At 51.6% G+C, this 19,124-nt stretch overlaps 1 protein-coding gene across 2 annotated transcripts in view; it reads left to right on the forward strand.

Annotated features, from left to right (window-relative positions):
• CNTFR (ciliary neurotrophic factor receptor) overlaps positions 1-19,124 on the forward strand; it is a 213,523-nt gene that overhangs the window by 64,606 nt on the left and 129,793 nt on the right. The window contains exon 2 of one of the 2 annotated variants that reach the window (XM_065657211.1): positions 12,166-12,184. The exons of the other annotated variant lie outside the window; for it this stretch is intronic. The gene's annotated coding sequence lies outside the window, so the exon portion shown is untranslated. The remainder of the gene's footprint in view (positions 1-12,165; positions 12,185-19,124) is intronic. 2 annotated transcript variants of the gene reach the window in all.

Below are 19,124 nucleotides of genomic sequence, written 5' to 3' on the forward strand. Positions count from 1 at the left end.
GTATTTCCCATTAATTAATGGATACTGGAGGCTGTCGGCTGTAACGAGCGCTCACTGGCGTGTGATAAATTGCTTGTATGACAAGATGGCAGTGAAAGCGGGGCGAGCCGTGGCTGTCGGCGCTGGGTTTGGGGGTGAGGAGCGAATGTCAGTCAATGTCTGGATGGGAAGAGAGATGGTGAAAAGCCCAGCAGCCGATCACTAGATCCTTGGGGTATCCTGCCTGCTCGTGGCTGGAGGAGCCCTCACTGTGAGCTCCAGCGAAAGGGCAGCAAAACCTGCTTGGCAGCTGGAGCACCCTGCAGCAGTTCCAGCACCAGGCATCCCTGGGATGGATGCGGTGCCTGCTGGAACCACCGTGCGAGCGATTGCACGAGGCTTGGCTGGGCACCACCAATGCTTTTGGTGGCCTCGCTGGGCAGCATTCGTGGAAGCAATTGTACTTATACCACCAGCAAGTGGGTGTCAAGCCGCCAGCAAGTGGTGGTTGAGGTGCTGTGTTGCAGAGCAATGCGAGGCTGGTCCTTATGGATGTGCTAGGGTGCAGGGGTGGGTGTGATGGATCCGAGTTGCTGGTATTCACGGCCTGTTCAGTCATAGTCCTGTACCGAGCCCAAAGTCCGAGATCCACATAGGAGACCTGTCCTAGGGAAGCAGCACACACACCAAAATCTACAGCCTCCCAGGGAACAGACACTGATGGAGACTGATTCTTACTGCATCCCCAGTGGGACTAATCCCTGCTGCAGCCCTCTGGAACACATCACGCAAGCTGTGCACTGTAGATCCATCTCCATTTTGGCTGGCATGTCAAAGCTGAGGTTCAATCACCCCTTGTGCTCATTAGGATGCCAGCAATCAGAGCAGGGATGCTGGTTGGAAGAACACTGTTGGTGCTGGGCACTCCGTGGGATTCCCCTCTGCCCTGGGACCTGTCACTGTTGTCAAGATGCAAGGGGAGCAGCCTGCATTTACTGGGGAACTGAATTATCTGCTTCCCTCAGTGGGGAAAATAATAATAATAAAAAAAGTGCCTTCCACTAGGTCATGAGCCATTACCTCGAGGGGCCCTTCATCAGCTGATGAATTCTACTTAATAAAATAAATACTGAGAGAAAATGTAATTGGATTTCATTTATTACCCAGTTCCGCCTAGCAGCCCCAGATTATACAAAAGCAATTAGAGAAAGCTCTCCATTAATAGCTATCTTCAAGCCGCGCAATGGGCTCATTCCATCAAACCTTCTGGCTCGTGTAATTTCCTTTCTTGGAGCTCGCTCCTGGCTGGGGGAGGATGCGGGGTGCAGAGCGCCATTGCCAGCGGCCTGTAAACAAAAGCAGCCCTGTCTCTAATGCTTGTACGGGCATTGTCTTCCCAAGCCTGTGGTTCTGCCAAAGGGTCCCATGGTTTGGGGCGAGAAGCCAGAGCACCTGGGCAGTTTGGCTGCAGACTAGGGCTCAATTGTGCCTTCCCTGGGCTGGGAACCTCCTTCCTCCTCTTGGCATTGCCACGCCACGAATCTGTCTGTGGGGCTTGGCAGTGGGTATACAAAATCCCTCAGGGGCATCAGGTGTAATGATGTCCCCCTTGGGATGTGGCTGATCCCCTGGTGCTGATCTTTCCTCTAATGCCACCAGGTTGCACAGCAGCTTCTGTCTCTTCCAGCTTGCAGGGACACAGCAGAATATTTTCCTTGCTTTTTTTGGCTGGGAAATCAATGAGGCCCTGGCACAGCTTGCTAAGGTTGGGTAGAGGACTATGCCTTAGCACCTCTCTGGAAGTCTTATGGCAATGCAGGGAAGGTTCAGACTGGATGTTATGAAACATTTTTTCATGGAAAGGGTTGTAAAGCAGTGGAACAGGCTGCCCAGGGAAGTGGTGGAGTCACCATCCCTGGAGGTGTTTAAAAGACATATAGATGAGACTCTTAGGGACATGGTTTAGTGCTAGAGTTGGGTTATGGGTGGACTCAATGATCTTAAGGTTTTCTTCCACCCAAAATGATGCTGAGATTCTATGTTTGAGGCCCATCACAGGGCAAGGACAGATGTCTGGCACTTGTGTTGTCACTGAGGACAATGTGCAGGTTATTCTGCTTAGCCTGGTATTTTTACTCCTAACCCCTGTTTACAACGGTGGATGAGGAAAGACAGTAACGGTGGCGATGGCTTGTGGGGGCGGAGATGCTGATTGATCCTGGTGCGTGGTCAGTGAGGAGTGGTCCATCCTGGCGGGGGGATGTGTGTGTGCAGCAGTGAGAGGTGCGTACGCACTTCTCCAGCCTGTGCACTTGCAGCCCTGGAAGGCTGTCCAGCCATACTGCCTGCTTTTGGGTCCGTCTCTTGTGGTGGTGGGGGGGACCATCACAACAGACCCAGGGCTGGATGGAGATAAAGGATTTTGAAGGTTGATCTCCTTGCAGTTCAAAGGGGGAGGAAAAGCTTTAGGGGCCAGGGAGGCTATGGGCGTCTGCCTGGGTGTGACGTTGGATTTTCATCCCAATTGTCGTCACCTCAGGGAGAAGCCAGCGCCCTTTCTCAGCTCAGACAACGGACTCTGTTCCAGCTGATGGTTTGATGGAGCCGGCACGGCTCAGCAGGGATGCGCCGGCACGGCTCAGCAGGGATGCGCCAGCCCCTCTCGTGTGTGGGAACCTGCGCTGGGCTCTGGCGACTTCCATCTCCCTTGCTGTGAATGCGCTCCCTCCCTCGTTGTCTCTTGCTGTCACCTCTCCTGGTTCATTTCTCGTCCTCTCCCTTTTGTGACTCTCTTGGCCTCTTTGTCCCCAGCACAGGGTGTGGATAAGGGAAACAGCATGGGCAAGAAGGAGCTGATGTTTAGATTCAGACAAGAAGCAGCATAAGGCATAATGCAACCGGAAAGGCGCGGGCAGATGGAGAGGAGCGGCAAGGATGTGTGGCTCTTTATCTTCATTACAAGGCTTGTGTCTGTGGTCTTGTTTCTGTGCTGCTTGCCGACAAGGGGAGGATGGCCAGCGAGCAGAGATGTGCAGGGACGGTTTTGTTTGCAGGCACCAGGGTTATTTCTGCTGGGTGGTGAGGCACAGAAAAGCAAAAGGGGATTTCTTGGGGGAAGCAAGCATAGGAGCAGGTTGACACAGGAGGGTGATGCGATGGAAGACCCAAAAAGGACAAAGGGAGATGCTCTCCTTGATACATCACGGGGAAATGCCTTGCAAATGCAAGCTGTCTGTTCACTGTGGGTGCTCTGGAGCAAGAAGAAGGGAAGGCGGCTGTTTGAGAGCACAAGAGGGAGCGTGGATGATGCTGGTATAACTGCAGAGGCAGGAGAGTTGTCTTGACTGGTGAGATAGAAGGTGGTGTGGGGCCACCGTGCTCGGAGAGGGAAGAGGCAGAGCACGAGATGTGGGTCTGAGAAGGGGGCTGAGGTGTGGAAGAAGGCAGAGTGGCAGTCACTAGGATGGAGCGAAGGATATGGAAAGATCAAACACAGCTGTTGGGTGACAACCAGCACTCCCTCCTGCCCAAAGCAGCAGCTGATCTTTGGCCTGGCAGAGAGGAGGGTCTGGGGGGTAACTTTGGCCTCAGCTCTGAGATGACAGGGCAAGCTTTGAAATATGTAAACCTATCCTCCAAAGACGAGAGAAGACCTCCCAACTGTTTTTTTCTGAGCTAGCCAAATGCAGTGACCACATGAAACCTTCCTTTTTTATCTCATTGTTTATTTTTCACAGGGGGCTTTTATTTACACCCCCTTAACATCTGTGCCGTTAAAGCAGGCTTATTAGGATGCTGCCCTTCACCAAGGAACTCTGCTCTCGAAAAAGAGCATTAAAGATTCAACAAATAGCTGAGAATTGGGATTGATCCTAACCTCCCATAAATGGGAGTACCTTCCCCCATTAATCAGCCTTGGTTTTCACTTACAGGATGATGGCCTCAGTGCTACAGTTCTTCAGGACTAAAAGCACGTTAAATATTTATCACAGCTGAGTATTCACTTCCCCCTCTATTGCCAACTAAGATCCACTGCTTAAGCCTGCATCGTCTTGACAGGTTGCGTAGTGAGGTGGCATGCCATTAGGAAACCTCTTGTGCCAACGTGCTCCACTCATTTGCTGCGCTAAGCACAGAGTGATGGTGGCATCTCTCATCTTGAAGCATGGTCAGCATGGGATCGTATTTATAAAGTCTCCCTGCCAGCATTTGCACTAGTAAATTAAACATTGCTTGGGTTTGCTCTGTAGCTGAGGCTGGTGGGTCCACACTCCTCCACGTCTCCTTTAACCTCCAAAATAGGATTATTGTAATGCAAGCAGCCTATGGTCTGTGCTGGGGCCTTGCCCCACGCCAGGGACTGCATTAGCAGTTCAACGTGCGGCTGTTCCCGTTGCAGTGCCTGGAAACTTTCCCCAGCTTACGGCCGTGTGTGTGGCTCCTGTGTCTTCCTCCCATGCTGAAAGGATGCCGGCAGCACTCTGCAATTCCCTGGCGTGCCAGGAGAGAGCTTTTATTGCCTTGCGAGGCTTGAAATGACGGCAGGGTGTTTAGTGGTCCAATTGGTTTAAACATATGCAAGTACGTCCTTGGTAATTGTGCCAGGTGTGCCACGGCATTTTGGAGAGTGGCTGTTTCAGAAGCATCCTTGAAAGCTGCTTTTCCTTTTTGAACTCCAGTCTTGTGCTGGCATTTCTCAAAAGATAGTTCTGACTTTTGAGAGTTGCTGATAAACCTCAGAGGTTTGAAAAGGCATGAGCTGCTCCACACTGGTGCCCTGGGGTGCTGCTGTGAGCAAGCCCTTAGCTGTGATGCTCCTGCTCTGTTTAGCTGCTAAGGAAAAGCTCCTCACAATGCTGGAGGGTGTTTTGCTTCTGCACCAGACTCAAGGCAGACTCCACTTGGCCAACTCTGGCAGCTGAGATTGAGCTGTTGTTGCTGGGTTAGTGCTTATTTTTATTTTAATATATATTTAACTTGTTGGCATCATCGTGATGCATCTCCCTGTCTTCCCACCACCCCCCCCCACCTCCAGTTTGAGTTACTGATGTGCACAGCCTTGTTATGGCCGTTTACACGTACAGGCGCACAATGTGTTTCATTATCCTTGTATCAAACTTGTTTTGCTGCTGTCACGCACCAGAAAAGTTAAACACGTCTGATCAAAGGCATGTAAACACAGCTTCAAAACAAATGCCCTCAAGTCCTGCCAAAAGCCCAGAGCTGTCTCCGAGCAAACCTCGTCTCGCATTCCCCTGCCTGCGCCTCCTGCTCCTTCGCGAGCGGGTGTGCAATGCTGCCTGGTCTTGGAGAGCCTCATGGGCTGCCATTTAACATAGGGAAAGGTTGCCCACTAGTTGAGCAAACCTCAATGGGGTTTTGCACCAAGCGAGACAGCTGGGAAGGAGAAGAGCAGAGCCTCAGCTGTGGAGCAGGAGGGGAAATCCTCTTGTGCCTTCTCACACATGAGACTGCAAACCCCAATGGTCTATGCTTTGCAATGTGATGCAGCTCTGATGGGTCAAGGGAGGGGAAAGCACAATGCAAATTGTCTGGAAATAGAGGTGCTCAGTGCACTTTTTCCAGGTCTCCCGTGAGGCTCTGGCTGGTGTATTATCCTGATGTGGATGCTGCAGGACCAGGAGCACCCTCCTAATGCTGCTGCCCGTGCTCCCAGGGCATCACTCTGGGCTTGGGGCTCGGCTGGAAGCAGAAGAAGCTGGTTGCATCCTTTATCCCTCTCTTGTCCTAAGTGTGATGAGAGGGGCTGGGCAGAGGGACTGGGGATGCTCCCAGACCAGGAGCTGCTTCTGCTCTGCCCTGTTTCCAGCTCTAGGTGGGCAAGGAAGGGTGAGGTGAGACTCACACCCCTGGCTCAGAGTCCCTGTTGTCACTTCATCTCCCATGAGATTGCTAAAAGGTGGGGGATGCTCTGTAGTTGCAGACAATTCAAGTTTTCATCTTACTCCCACCTCTCGGAGGGCTAGATGTGCGTCTTAAATGGGAACGGAAATCCGTGGGCTTTTGCAGCCTCCGAAGGCAGGTGTTTTCAGAAAACACTAGCTCCTTTCAAATCTGCCAAAACCCTATGCACAGCTTGGCTACAGGCACAACCAGCGAACAGTTTGGGAATTCGTGAGCTTGTGAGCTGACCCGGACTCTGCAAATGAGTTGCCCAAGGTCTTTGCCAAATGCCTTTGAATAATGGACGTGTCAGAATCGGATGGGGTTGCAAACGGTGGGTTATTAGTGCCCGCTGCCTGTGCCAAGCAGTGCCGCACGTGTGTGTGCGAGCACGTGGCGTGAGCGGCACTGCGGGCTGGGTGAAGCGGCCGGCTTGCTGCAGGTAAGGCGGCCCCCCCAGCCCCTTCAAAGCACGTAATTGTGCTAACGAGGGAGATAAAAACGCAATCATCCCCCCCACGTTGCTGCTGGACAGTCCGGAGCAGGCTGTGAAATGCCTTGCAGGCAGTGGGGACGTGGTCAAAGGTTAATAACGGTGTCAGCCTTCATAAATCATCTCTAACGAGACTTGGGAAAATGTTGGGTTGGAGCCTCTGATGTACGGCTGTGCTGAGTTGTCTTTACTTTGGGCTTTTTTTCCCCGTTTGATTTTTAGGGTTTTCTGAGTGAAACCCTGAAGACGCTAGAGACTTTCCCACTGTTCTGGATGACGAGGGCTCCTGGGCTCTGCCCAGCCCTGTTCCTGGCAAGGGCTGGCTCGATATGCTACAGACTAAATACATTTTCCCTCTTTTTTTTGTCCCGAAGGAAGTAGTTTGTACATCCCTAAAGTACCAGAACTCATAGGCTGTAGGGTATTGCCTGGGTCCTGGTGTGGAGGAAAAGCACACTGCGTGCTCGCTGTTGCTGAGGTTGGGATGGCTCTGGGTAGAAACCCAAGTCACAAAGCCTGGCTTAGCCAGCTATGCCTGTGAGCGGCATCCTGCCCAGCCACCGGACAGCCAGAGGGCTTGAGGGACCTTTTCTTGAGGTGTCCTCTCAGCTCATCTCACCAGCATGGGGACCACGTTATGGGGATGCAGTCGAGGCCAAATGCTTCACCCAGGAGAAGCCCATCCGGGAAGCGGGACCCCAAATAAAAGATGGGAAGAAGAAGTAGAAAGGAGGTTGTTGAGGTCCCCACCAAAGGCCACCTCTGGAGCTGGTGGTAGTGGGCTGCTCTAGACCGTGTGTGGTCCCTGCGAAAGCTGCCAGCCACCAACTGGGACACGGGGAGGACTGAAGCAGGGTACAGTGAATATTCCCTCCAACTTATTATTTATAAAGTACTGTCACAGCTCTGGAAGTGTTGGGACTCTCAGAAAAACTGTAGGAATGTACTAATTAAAGAACACAATGGGAATGTAAATTGGGAAAGCTCCCCAGGGGGAAGCAGCCCTGGGGGGAGCTAATTTGCCAGTCCCCACTCCTCCCCTGCAAGCTGGCTGAGACACTGGAGCAATTAAGGAGGAATTTGAGTGTTAAATATAATCTGGAATTGTGTTTTTGGCTTTTTTTTTTGTAATTGGTTTATTTTTCTCTTGGGTAACTGTGTTTCCAATTCTGTAATTGGGACTTTAACCCTCTACTCTGCTACAATAAGGGCTGGTTTTGAGAGTTGGGGTTTTTGGTGCTTATTTGGTGTTGAAAACAGATTCAGGTGACTCTGCCAGCACCAAGGTGGCACGTCAGCTCCTTAGAAGTGGCAAAGCTGAATGAGGTGGTCCCACAGACGGCACTGTGGGATCTTTGCAGCCCAGGACAAATTTGGGAGGCTTCCAGAGGGTTGCTCTGGGGGCTGGTGTAGCTCCAAACTGGTGCGATGGATATATAGCACCAGGGCAGAGCTAACCAGAGCCATTCTGGTAAGAGAGACAATCCCTGGCTTTAGAATAAAATATTGGTTGTCAGAGTCATCTCCTGAAACCTGTCCCAAGAGTATGGTTGTTTTGGTTGGTCTTTTTGGCTGTTCACTTCTCTGCTGCGTGATCTGGCTTACTCTTTTGTGCTATTTCGACTCATCTTGCCCTGCTCAGAAAGCACTTGTATTTGGTATAATTTGAACTATGGCCAGTGGGGTGGACTCAGTGTAGCCGGCTGTGATGTATTTGTCATTTTCTGTAAACTTCTTCTGTACAGTCCAGAGCGAGAAGACAAACGAGGAGACTGTCATGGATGCAAGCTGAAGACACGCTGAGGCTACGGTCGTCAGCAAGGAGTGACCATCAGCCCATGTGCTGCTTGCTCTTGGATTCGTGGGTTAGCTGTGTCCCTGTGGCCAGGTTTGCAGTTGAGCAAGGGGTTTATGTTCTCGGGTTTGAGTTTTTTCGTTTCCGTCATCTTGAGCGGACCCCTTAGTGCATTTTTTTTATTGGAAGGTGTCCTCAAAGCTTGTAGAAGGGCTTTGAGAAGAGAAGATGCTGTGATTGCAGCTGGGGTTTCGTGTGATGGCTGTGTTGCTGGATCATTTTAGGATGGTGCTCCCAGTGGCAGGCAGGAACTAGTATGTTGCAAGGTCCTTTTCCCTCTCTCGTTTTTATTTTTCTGATTAACTTGAAGATTTATTCTGTTGGGGTTTTTTTTTCAGTTGGCGTTAGTTCCCTGAGGTTCTCAGCCGTGGCGAGCCCCTGTTGGCAGAGGTTACAAGGCTCTCGAAACTCAGACTTAGAAAAATATGATAGATGTACTCATGTGACATGAGTACCCTCACAGCGGTAGGATTTCGTGTGGCTGTAGGGGCTGACTTGCTCTGGATAAACCAGTGCTTTGTCATACAACAGCATCCCCTCATCCTAACCCTGAAAAGCCTGAATTCAGCCTAGTCTTTTGCACAACACAGCATCCCTCTCTCCTCCCAGGGATACTGAGGAGGGAAGCCCCCATCCACCCAGCCCGCTGCAGCTGGTGGTTTCTGCTGCCACCAGCCCAGGCTTCGTTCCCAGGGTCAAGCCACGATACCCTGTGGCCTCGGTGCTGCGGCTGCTCCACGGTAGCCCAGTAACTCTTCATCTCCTCTCCCCATCTGGATCCAATAGCTGCGTGCGGTGAAAAGTCACACCGAGCCCTGGAGCTTGGGGGAGAGCCCCTTCCTGGCTGGGACTGGGCGAGCTGCTCCCTGGCCAGGACAGGAGGGTCACTCAGCAGGACTGCCACCGCGGTCCACATCTCCCTCTACAGCCCACATCTCCCACTGTGGTCCTTGTCTCCTACTGGGGAGAAATGGGCCCCAGCATTTCAGTGGTGTTGGGAGATGGTAACCAGGATCCAGAGCTCTCCCAGCAGTTTCTTTCTAAGCTTGCCTGTATTTCTTGCCATTTATTTTGGTTTGTTTTTTCCAAAAATTGAAGTAGCACACAAGTTTGGGAGGAAACAGGCCGGGGGAGCCTGGGGGAACAAAGATTTAGAGATTGTGCTGGGTCCGCACTCCTCCTCTTCCCCATCTCCGAAAAGTACATGGAATTGTGCGATTAAAAACCCTTCCATCTTTATTTACTGTAGGGCCTATGGACCCCGTCTATTGCCCGTGGTAGTTAGTCTAGGGAGGCAAAATAGAAGAGAACTAGTATTTTCCCTGTATCTGGAGGTGGGAAGGGCAGAGCTGGGAGCACCTTCACTGTTCCTGGGCTCTGCACCTCGGAGCCGGGGCTGGGAAGCTGTGGTGGAACCAGGAGCATGGCCCGCACCTCCCAAATTGTTGGCCAGCCCTTTTTCTTCCTCTCCTGCCTGCAATGCCAGGGATGGTCTTTTGAGGACTGGGCTGGGACCTGCTGTCACTCAGGGTTGCATCCAGGTTCCAACACAGCATTTTCCTGTGCAAGCTCCGGCCAGCCTGCCCCAGGGCATCCGATTCCCTGTGGATCTGGCGTGGATTGTTCTCCCTTCCTCTCTCTCTCACCATATGAAATTAGTTTCCTCTAGATTACGGGTCAGGAGGTACTCGGGTGCTGACGGATCAGCATGTGCTTTCCTGGATTGGGGCCTCGCATTCCTCCTACCCATCCAACTGGATGTGGGATCCCTCCTGGGCTGCAGCGATGGGGGATGCTGCGGTGGGGGATGAGACCCAAGCAGCACAGCGAGCCCTCTCGCCTGCCATCACTGCTGTGGTTTTTCTGCTGGCAGACAAACTCGTCTCGATTGCAGGGATAAATTAAAACTGAGGAACAACTGCTGTGCACTGGGTTGGGTCAGGCTGATGGTGGCTATCTGCTTGCTCCTAACCCAAGCCTGTTCATTTAATGTGCTGGTCTGTGAGACAGCAGCTTCCCACTGGGAAACAGCCCTCGGCTTTGCTTGTCCCATCCTTGGGCAATGGAAAAGGCTTCCTGGAGGCTGGGGGTCTGCGATCTCGGCCAGAGGCCAAGGTAAGTCACCTTCTCAGCAGCATTGTTTGCACAGCTGCAGGTGGCCGTGCCCGCTTTGAGAACTCTGCCTTCCTCCTTGTGCCAAATATCCGGGACAGGCATCCCTGCGCACTCAGTGTGCTTTCGTTTCCCTCGGTGAGCTTGCGATGCGTGCAAGAGCCCAGCAGCTTCGCTGTCGCTCACCCGTGGCGCATCCAAGCGCCAGCGCTGAATCCCACTGGTCCTCTTTGCCGGCCTGATGGCAGCATCGTGCAACCGGTCCTGGCCTGTGCGAGACCACTGGCAGCCCGTGCTTGCAGGAAAGCAGCTCCACATGCTTTTGAGTCCACATGCAATTGTTTTCCTCCTGCTTGCACGTCCCAGCGTGGTTCTCTGGAGGCTGGGCTGGTGGAGCAGGAGGTTCTCCAGCACCTCCAGGCGCTGACAGCCTCCCTGTGCAGAGCCTCTGCTGTCACCCAGCGTGTTGTTTTCTTTCTCGCCAGCCCTCCTGCTGACCAGCAAGCCCTTCGCTGCGTGCGGATTTTATGGTGGTCCCTCCAAGACACTGACAACCTGTTGACATCCGTGGGTTGTGGGGTTTTTTTAAATTTGCTTGGCTGCCTCCCTCACCCCGAAACGCCAAACCCAGCTCCCTGCTGGTGGTTGCTGTGAGATTTTCATGGCTTCTCACTGGTTTTTTTTAATGCTTTGCAGACAGCTTTAATTCTGCCGTTTGTCCTGAAACTCTGCAGAGTGGCAAGTCTTGCGCAGACAGCACACCAGGTCAGCCACCCGTGCTAGCCCTGGGATTTACTACAGGCAGTTTATTTTCCCAAGGAAGTTAGTTTCCAAGATAGCATCTGGTTTTTATGAGGTCTGATCAAATAAGGTGCTATGTGTATAAACTGGGGGCGTGGGGGGTGGTGTTTTTATGTTCATACATGTATTTTTAAAGTTTTATAAATAGCAGAGTAATGAGTTGCTTACTTCTTCCAAAACTGCATCTTTTGTGACCATGGTTTTGCTGAAATTATTACTGAATCCAGAAAGCAAGTTGTTTCTCTGAAATAAGAAAAGAGCAGTATAAATACACCTTGCTACATATCAAATCAGTAGTAGGTGCTGTTATTTTCAACATCAATGCAGAATTATTCTTTAGGTGCCTCATCCACAGTGCAAGATTCAGTCTGCTGCAGAGGTTATGGTGAAAACCAGATATTCTTGCAAGCAACTTGTTTGCCTATTGAAGCTCTTCAGCAAATAGTAAGAGAGCTATAACATGTTCTAGTGGGCTTGGGTTCAGTTTGCAAATAATTTGCCTAGAATCAAAAAGGTTAGTGGTTTGAATTTGCTTTTGTGGGCAGAGCTGGAGAGAGAAGCTACGTGTGAGTTTCCAAATGGGCTCTAGGCTTTCATGGGCACGCAGCAAGTCCTGCGTGGAAAAGGACTAGATAGAAACTTGATGTGGAACATGTCTGTTTGTGTTTGTTTATTTCAAAGCATCAGCTGAAAGAAAGGAAAATAGAAGTGAAAGTGCAGCTCTCAGGTGTTAGCTTTTGGAGGAATTTATTGGAATAAAATTGGAGAGGGAAGGAGGAATGACTGAAAAATATTGTAGTGGTAGAAGATGGGACTCTGCTCTCTGCAGCCCATTCATTAATGGGTGATTAATAAGTGATGTGCTAATGGTGTGTGGGGACTTGGTTACTTGTGGCTTCCCATCTGGGTAGGTTTATAAGTATCTACACAGACGTCTTGTATCATTTATATTTTAATGCTATAATCTCACCTCTTCCTTTCCCCTTTCTTCCTCCATGTGCATCCCTTTCACTCTGCCTAGGTTGCTTGCACCAGACCAGGTAGGCATCACCCCGTGGCACGGGTTGTCTCCTCCATGGGAAGCCTGTCCGGCAGACTCCAGCCAGGGAAACCACCAGCATGGTCGTCTTATCCAAGTCCCACCAGTTCTTTGGCCAACCATGCAGCTCCTCAGGGGTAAAACCATCTCAAGTGAGACCTGCCCTCCTCTTAGCTTTCAGAGCAGCTTCCCCTTTCCCCCCACCTTTACAAAGGCGTGTGTGTACCTCTGGATGTGAGTGCTTACTCCTCTCTCCTGCGGCGACCCCCACAGAGCCCACCCTGCTGACAAAGATAACACCATGCTGCAGCCGCCCCTCGGCACATCCCCAGCTCTGGGATTTGTTTTTAATTTCCTCTTGCTCTCCCCTCTCTCCCCCTGTGAGATGTAAGGGTTTGGCAGCAGATCCTGTCACCCCGTTTGTTTTCTTGCAGAGAATAATTTCTTCGGGGTGTTGTGTTAGCAGCGACGGGGGTCTGAGCCAGAGTCACTGCATGTCTTCTCAGAGAAGAGTTGAAAAGCAAATCTGTGCTGTGTGACCTAACCCCCTGCCTCCTTGCCACTCCTCTGGGGACTACCAGCAGCTTCCTCAGCTCCTTCTTTGGTTTTTTTTTTGTGTTTTTTGTGTGTGTGTGTGTGTTTTGGTTTGGTTTGGTTTGGTTTTTTGTGTTGTTTTTTTTTTTTTTTCATTCTGTGCACTTCAGTTTTTCTTGAAAATTTTTAACCTGTTCTTAGAAAGTGGTATAGAAAGGGGAGACAAAATGTCACTCTTGTGAGACAGATTGACAACATAGCTGGTATTTCCACTACCTTAGAGCAAGCCAGCATCAGCTTGAACCAGGATTTTATTTGCAGTATCACAGAAGCATTACCTAGATGCACAAAATAAAAACCCCAAACAAACACCACTTTCTTGCTGAGCTATAGGATTACCAGGTGATTTAACATCTGCACCCAGGCTTTGTTGCTCAGCTGAATCTGTGTCCCAGCATCATTGCAGTCATTTCCAGTTCAGCACCAGCTGTCCTGCAGGCATCTCTGAAACATTGTCCACGTTATGAGAATGTGATGCTGTGTTTGGGCACTGGTTTTTATGAAGATTGGAGCTGCTGGTCAGGCGCGGCTGGTGTTTCACATGACAAATTTCTCCCCTTTCTGCTCCAGGAATTGCCAGGAAGCAGTTCGTATAGAGGGGATGATTATGGGGACTGGGAGCTCGTGCATATGTGTGTTTGTGCACGTTTATAAGAGAGATGGGGAAAGTAAAGCTGCCTGATAGCTCAATAAAGGGCCTAAGAAAATATAGCCTTGAGCTTTGATTGAAAGCCTGAGTATTGCTTTACCAAGAAGATGCTACTTGCTGTTGTTTGCACTGCTGCGAGTTATTTACCCAGTGCCTTCTGCCAGCAAATGTTTACATTGCTCAGGAGCAGTTTGCCCAGGGTTTTCCGCAGCCGCAACCTGCCTTCCGTTGTTTTTCCTGGTTGCCCATGAGGCTCCCAGCCCTGCCTGACGAGGATGCTGGAATGAAGGCAATAGGCACCCTGCAGCTTCCAGGAGAGCAGCTGATGTGCTGGTAGCTCCTGCTTTAGGTTTTTCTGGGCGTACAATGTTCTCCACAAAATCTTTGCAAAATCTTTCTTGGTGCAGGCAGGAGGAAAACACCTCCTCCTTTTTGTCCCTTTGATCTGTCTCCACCTCAGCTTGCTCAGCTGTGTTCGTGCTCCCAGCAAAGGACAACTCTGGTGCCACGAATGACTAACACCAGGGTGAGGAGTGTCCTTTACCCAGTCTGCCAAATGCATGTTCGTGTCTGAGTTCAAAGCTGTTCCATGAGTGTTTTGTGAGCTGTGCTGCTCCAATGCACATTTCTTACCTTTATCTGGATTATTTCTGGAAAGCAGATGCAAACTTTTAATGGGAAACTCTTCCAAGGTATTTGCTCAGTTCTGGCCACGTGTTGTGGAGAAGCAATCGATGCCTCGTCATGACCCAGGAGTCTCTGCTTGATCTGCCCATACAGAACAACGGACCAGATAAGAGATGGCTACCTTATGTTGCACACTTGTTTGTTTGGTTGGGTTTTTTCCCAGCTTCTCATTTGGGATGAGGTGAGCATAAGCAGGGATTAGTTTGTTACGCTGTGACAGTTCATTAAACTTCTTGGACTTTTTCTCCGCATTTCCTCTCCAGACACTGTTCATGGCTGACCCGGGGGCTGTATTTGTGTGTGCAGATACTGTGGGACAAGACAGGCAGCGGAAGTTTTCATAATTTTTGGTTTCAAAATGCCCTTATCTATTTGCAAAGCCTACTGAGTGCCTGCAAAAACTATTGCAATTCAGGTATTTCTATTTCAAAAAGCACGTGGAAGTGACGTTCATTTTTCTTGGCTATTTTTTGCCTTGAAGCAAGCCTCTTTTTTTTTGGTCAGAAACTGATGGCTGAGGTTAGATGTGTAAAATTGGTGAAATTAATGGGAGTCATGCTCCAAATCTCCTGCGCAGCTTTTAAATCCTCTGTCTTGTAAACAAGGAGTCTAGTTAGCAGCTGGTTTTCCAGTCTACCAGAGGAAAACCTCGAAACTTAAAGGTAAAATGAGAGCCGTGCTCACAGGGAAGGGGAAGAGAGCGGTGCTGTGTTCCTCGGTTAATGCCTCGTTGCATTAATTGCTGCATAAAGAGTGGGTTTGGAGCTTGCAGGCACCCTCGGCACCATCACACCTGTCTCTCTCACCTTTGAATCCTGTGCAACCCCATTTTGGGGGCTTTTCAAGGAGACTCCAGATTGCAGGACTCAGTTGGGTAACCATGCGTGGGAACGTGCATCCAGTTGTATTTTTGCCAATGCGAAAAATCATCTCTGAGGGGAAATTATTTGCATGTGAAGCTGTGCCACCCCAGGGTGAGTTTCACCCCGTGCAGAGCACGGAAGGGGCAGCTGAAGGGAAGACATGTGAGCATCTCTGTGTAGCCACAGAAATCTCATTTGATCCTCAGTGGTGGGAAAGGAAATGGAGCAATAACCCAGGACAGTTTAATAGAGTTTGGGTGAAATACGGTTGTTTTTCTAAGCTGGTCTCTGTGCAGTGAGGGCTCTTTAGCCCGTTTGTTGTGCTTGGCTCCACTCTTGATGTTGGCACCAGCTGCTCTGCAGGTGCATGTGTCTTTGGCAGGAAGGAGCTGGGATTTGGGGATTCGCCTTGGTCGGGGTAAGGGGGGTGGGGGTAAGAGGAAAAAAGCAATGAGAGATTATGTTTGTGTCTTGCAAGTGAGGAAGACACAGTTGGGGAGGTAGAAAGACACAGCCTGGAGTTCGGTCCCATCTCAGAGAGCCGGCTGGAGGGCAGGGTCCTCTCCTGGTGACTCCTTCTCCCTTCCCTGGGATAAAGCAGGAGCAGATCCTACAGGCTCTGGGGCTGCAGAACCCAGATGAGACCAGCTCCTGTGAGCAGAAGCTTGCCCCAGAGGCAGGCAGGGAGCAATAACAAGTATTGCCTGTAACGTCCCCAAAATCATGAAGATTGGAGTGGGCAGCCATTTCCAGAGCCAAGCCCATAGGGAGGCAGAAAGAAGACGTTTTTGGGGGTGCTTGCCCTTCACTTCCCCATTGTTTTCACCACTGCCTTTGCTCTCTCCTTCCCATCTTGTGCTGTGGCAGTGGGTCCTGGGGACCAGCACCACAGAGGCGCAGAGCCCAAACCCCAGGTGCCCCCGGTGAGGCGGTGATGCTGCGTTGTCCCACCGGTTCCGTCTCCCAGCCAGCGATGGGGCAGCGTTCCCAGGGCACCTGGTCCCTGTGACCCTCAGATGTGGTGTGTGGGGGGAATCACTGCTCTGAGCACCCCTGTGCTTGCCCACCCCGGCCCATTTCTGGAGCACGGGGACTGGTGGGAGGAGACTGGGAGCGCCACAACCCCTGGGCAGGGGCTGTTTGGTCCAGCAGGCAGGGAAGGGGAAGGGGATGATGTTTCCCTGAGCGAAACCCAGCGGCTGAGCCAGAAGCGGCAGAGCTCCACGCGCTGGCATGGGCCCAAGGCGTCTTTGCTTCCTGCCACCCTTTCAAATTAAGCAAACGATTCATTTTATTTCTTTAATTTTCCAAATGGAAGTGAATTGGCCTCTCTGGCAGTTGCCTGATGGACGTTCCAGAGAGGATGGAAGCCAGAGGCCGGGGGGACTCGCCACTCCACGCCTGCCACCAGCCTCCCAGCAGCACTGGCAGGGACCTAGCCCTGTCACTTGGGGCATGGGGGCCACTTTGTCCTCCTAGGAACAAGCAAGAGATGCTAGTTTCTCACCATGGGTAAAACGATTGCAACGCTGAGCTCCTGCGAGGTGTTTTCAGGGTAGAGAAGTGAGCCATGGCGCCCCCTGTGCCCCCTATTAACTCCTGGCGTTGGATGTTTTATGAGTGTGGCTTTTCCTCTTGCTTTTATTATGCTTTGCAGAGCCTTCCTCATTCATATACTTAGTCCCCTGCTTGCCTGCAGAGGACACCATCAATAAATGGCACAGACTCCACTGGTGAAAGAGGACCTGTTCCTCCCTTGCAAGGAGGTTTTGGGGTGGGATTCTCCCACAGGGGTGGCCACGCACTGTGCCTAGTGGAGCCCTGCCACTGTGCGCCTTTACTTGAGGGTCAGCCACCCATCTGGGTGCATGCATCTGCACCCCTAAATCGTCCCGGCTCTGCTCACGGGTGCAGGGCTCTCTGCACAGCCAGCTGCAAGTCTCCCTGCAGCGAAATAAGTGCCAGGAGATGGTGAGGGGAAGATTATCCCTGCTACGTGGCAGCGATTATCAAATCTATACGCCGCATCGGTGAAACGAATGGCAGCCGGTGGCTTGCTGCCAGAGTGTGGGGCGTGTAATTAAGTCTAGCTCCCCAATCTCTGTTAAATCTCAAAGATCCCTTCCTAATCTCTGGCACCGCAGTCTCTCTTGTGGCTTTTCCCCTCTGCTGCTGTTTTTCTCGGTGCGGTCTTTCCCCTCGGCTGCACTCCCCTGTCTCCTCGTGAGCAGCAGCAGGATAGAAATCCTCGCCCTGGGCTGGCATGCTGGAAAGGCAAACCCCTAGGGTTTTCAGGCACTGTTGGCTGTCCTGGAGCTGAATGCCACTCCACAGTGCTACCGTGCATGCCCAGGGCTTTTTCACCTTTGCTCTGCCTGCTTGTGGCTTATCTGGGGGGGCACAGCAGCCCTGGCTGCGCTTGCAAACCTCTGAGCCGCTCTGCTGGGACCGCTGCTGTCCCCCATGCTGGGAGCATGAGAGTGTGGTTGTGTCATGGTGACCAACCCAGCCTGGCTATTAAAACAGCAACTTAATTGGCCTTTTGAAGAGGGGAAAAAAGCAATCCTCCTACTCACCTCACCTGCTTACAGGAAAGCAAGCCCCCCTCTCCCTGCTTGCAGACTTGTGTTCTGTGGGCCTGTGCTGCTGTTCCTCTCCTTTGCAAAGGTTGTGGCCATGGGGAAACTGAGGCACAGCATGCTGATACGATGCATTTGGGGCTGCTCAGCCTGCATCGCAGGCCAGCAGGACTCTCAGCAGGGCTGTGGGACAGGGGGAACCCATAGCATCCCTGTGCCAGCCCCTTGGGCAATGGGGTGCTACCAGCCACACTCCCTCTCTGTAGCATCCCCCTCTGTTAAAAAAATGAGTCTCTGCTCTCCCCAGTGCTGTGCCCATGGAGGGCACCATGCTCCTGGCTCTTGCGCAAAACAATCAGCAGTTTGGAACAGAGTGGTCAGAACATGAGATGTCTGCAAGCTGCGTGGCAGCCAGAGGGATGCAGATAAAAGCTCTAGTGTCTGCCACTGAAACAAATTTCATCTCTGGCTAATGCAGGAGTAAAAAGGAAACTCGGCAACTGGATTTTGCAATCTTGTGCGGGCGAGTTTTTCTGGTAGATGCTTGAGCTGGCTCATTTTCACGTGGGCATTAGGGATGTGACAACTTAATTGTGGAGAGCTCTCCGGAGGGGGAGCAGCAATCAATAGGTGTTGGGTAAGGTGCTCGTTTTAAGATAAAGTCTGTTTGTTAAATTATAGTCATTTGTCTCCTCGCAGCCTCAAAAGTAGTTAATTGCGAGCAGCCCGGAGGGGCCGTGTGCTCTGACCCAGCTTGAAGCCCAAATGCTGGCCGTGGCCTTTGGATGCCTGGGATGGAGGTGCCGGCAGTGCTGCTGGCTGTCGCAATTCAGGCAGGGGGGACTCAGCCTCCGGGGGAAGGCTGAAGGTTATGAATTCGAGCCCTTAAGCGTGTCCTGTAATCCCTTTTCTGGCCTGGAGGAGCGGCAGCCTCTTCAGTTACCAGGGCATGGAGGGCTGCAGGGTATGTGTTTCCCAAAGGCCAGCCCAAGGCTGCAGGGAAAGCAGCCAGAAATACTCGGCTTATTTGAGCACTGTAAGGACTCGCCTTACAAGGCTGGAGAGCAGTTTGTTAAACAGAAAAAAAAACATCAACCCACCCTGGGACCACAGACTGAGCTGTGCATGCTGGGGTGGAGGGGAGGTCTCCGTGGGCTCCCCGGGGCCAGCTCTGCCCCAGATTGCGTGTACAAACCTCCCTGCTGGGACACGGCTCTCCTAGAGCTGATGCCATTAAGCCTTTGCTCTCCGGGGCCTTGGGCTGACGTGCTTTGAGCTTAGAGGCATGTTGCAATAAGGAGAAGATTAAAAGGGATGCTGCCACTCCTGGATGGGCTCGGGGAGAGGGTTTCAGTGCTGCATGGTTGGATGGATGATTTATCTTGCCTGGTGCATGTTGCCGACTTGCTGTGTGCTCCCAGCAGCGCCTGGTTCCACAGGGCCACTTTGGTAGGGATTGGATCCTGCAAGCCACCCTGCACACTCATGCACAAAGCTGCGATAGGAGGATGGGATAGCTGGAGATGATGGGGAGCACCCACAGCTGTGTACAAGCCCACTCCAAAATAC

This window comes from Caloenas nicobarica, chromosome Z (assembly GCF_036013445.1).
Source record: "Caloenas nicobarica isolate bCalNic1 chromosome Z, bCalNic1.hap1, whole genome shotgun sequence".
Lineage (NCBI taxonomy): Eukaryota > Metazoa > Chordata > Aves > Columbiformes > Columbidae > Caloenas > Caloenas nicobarica.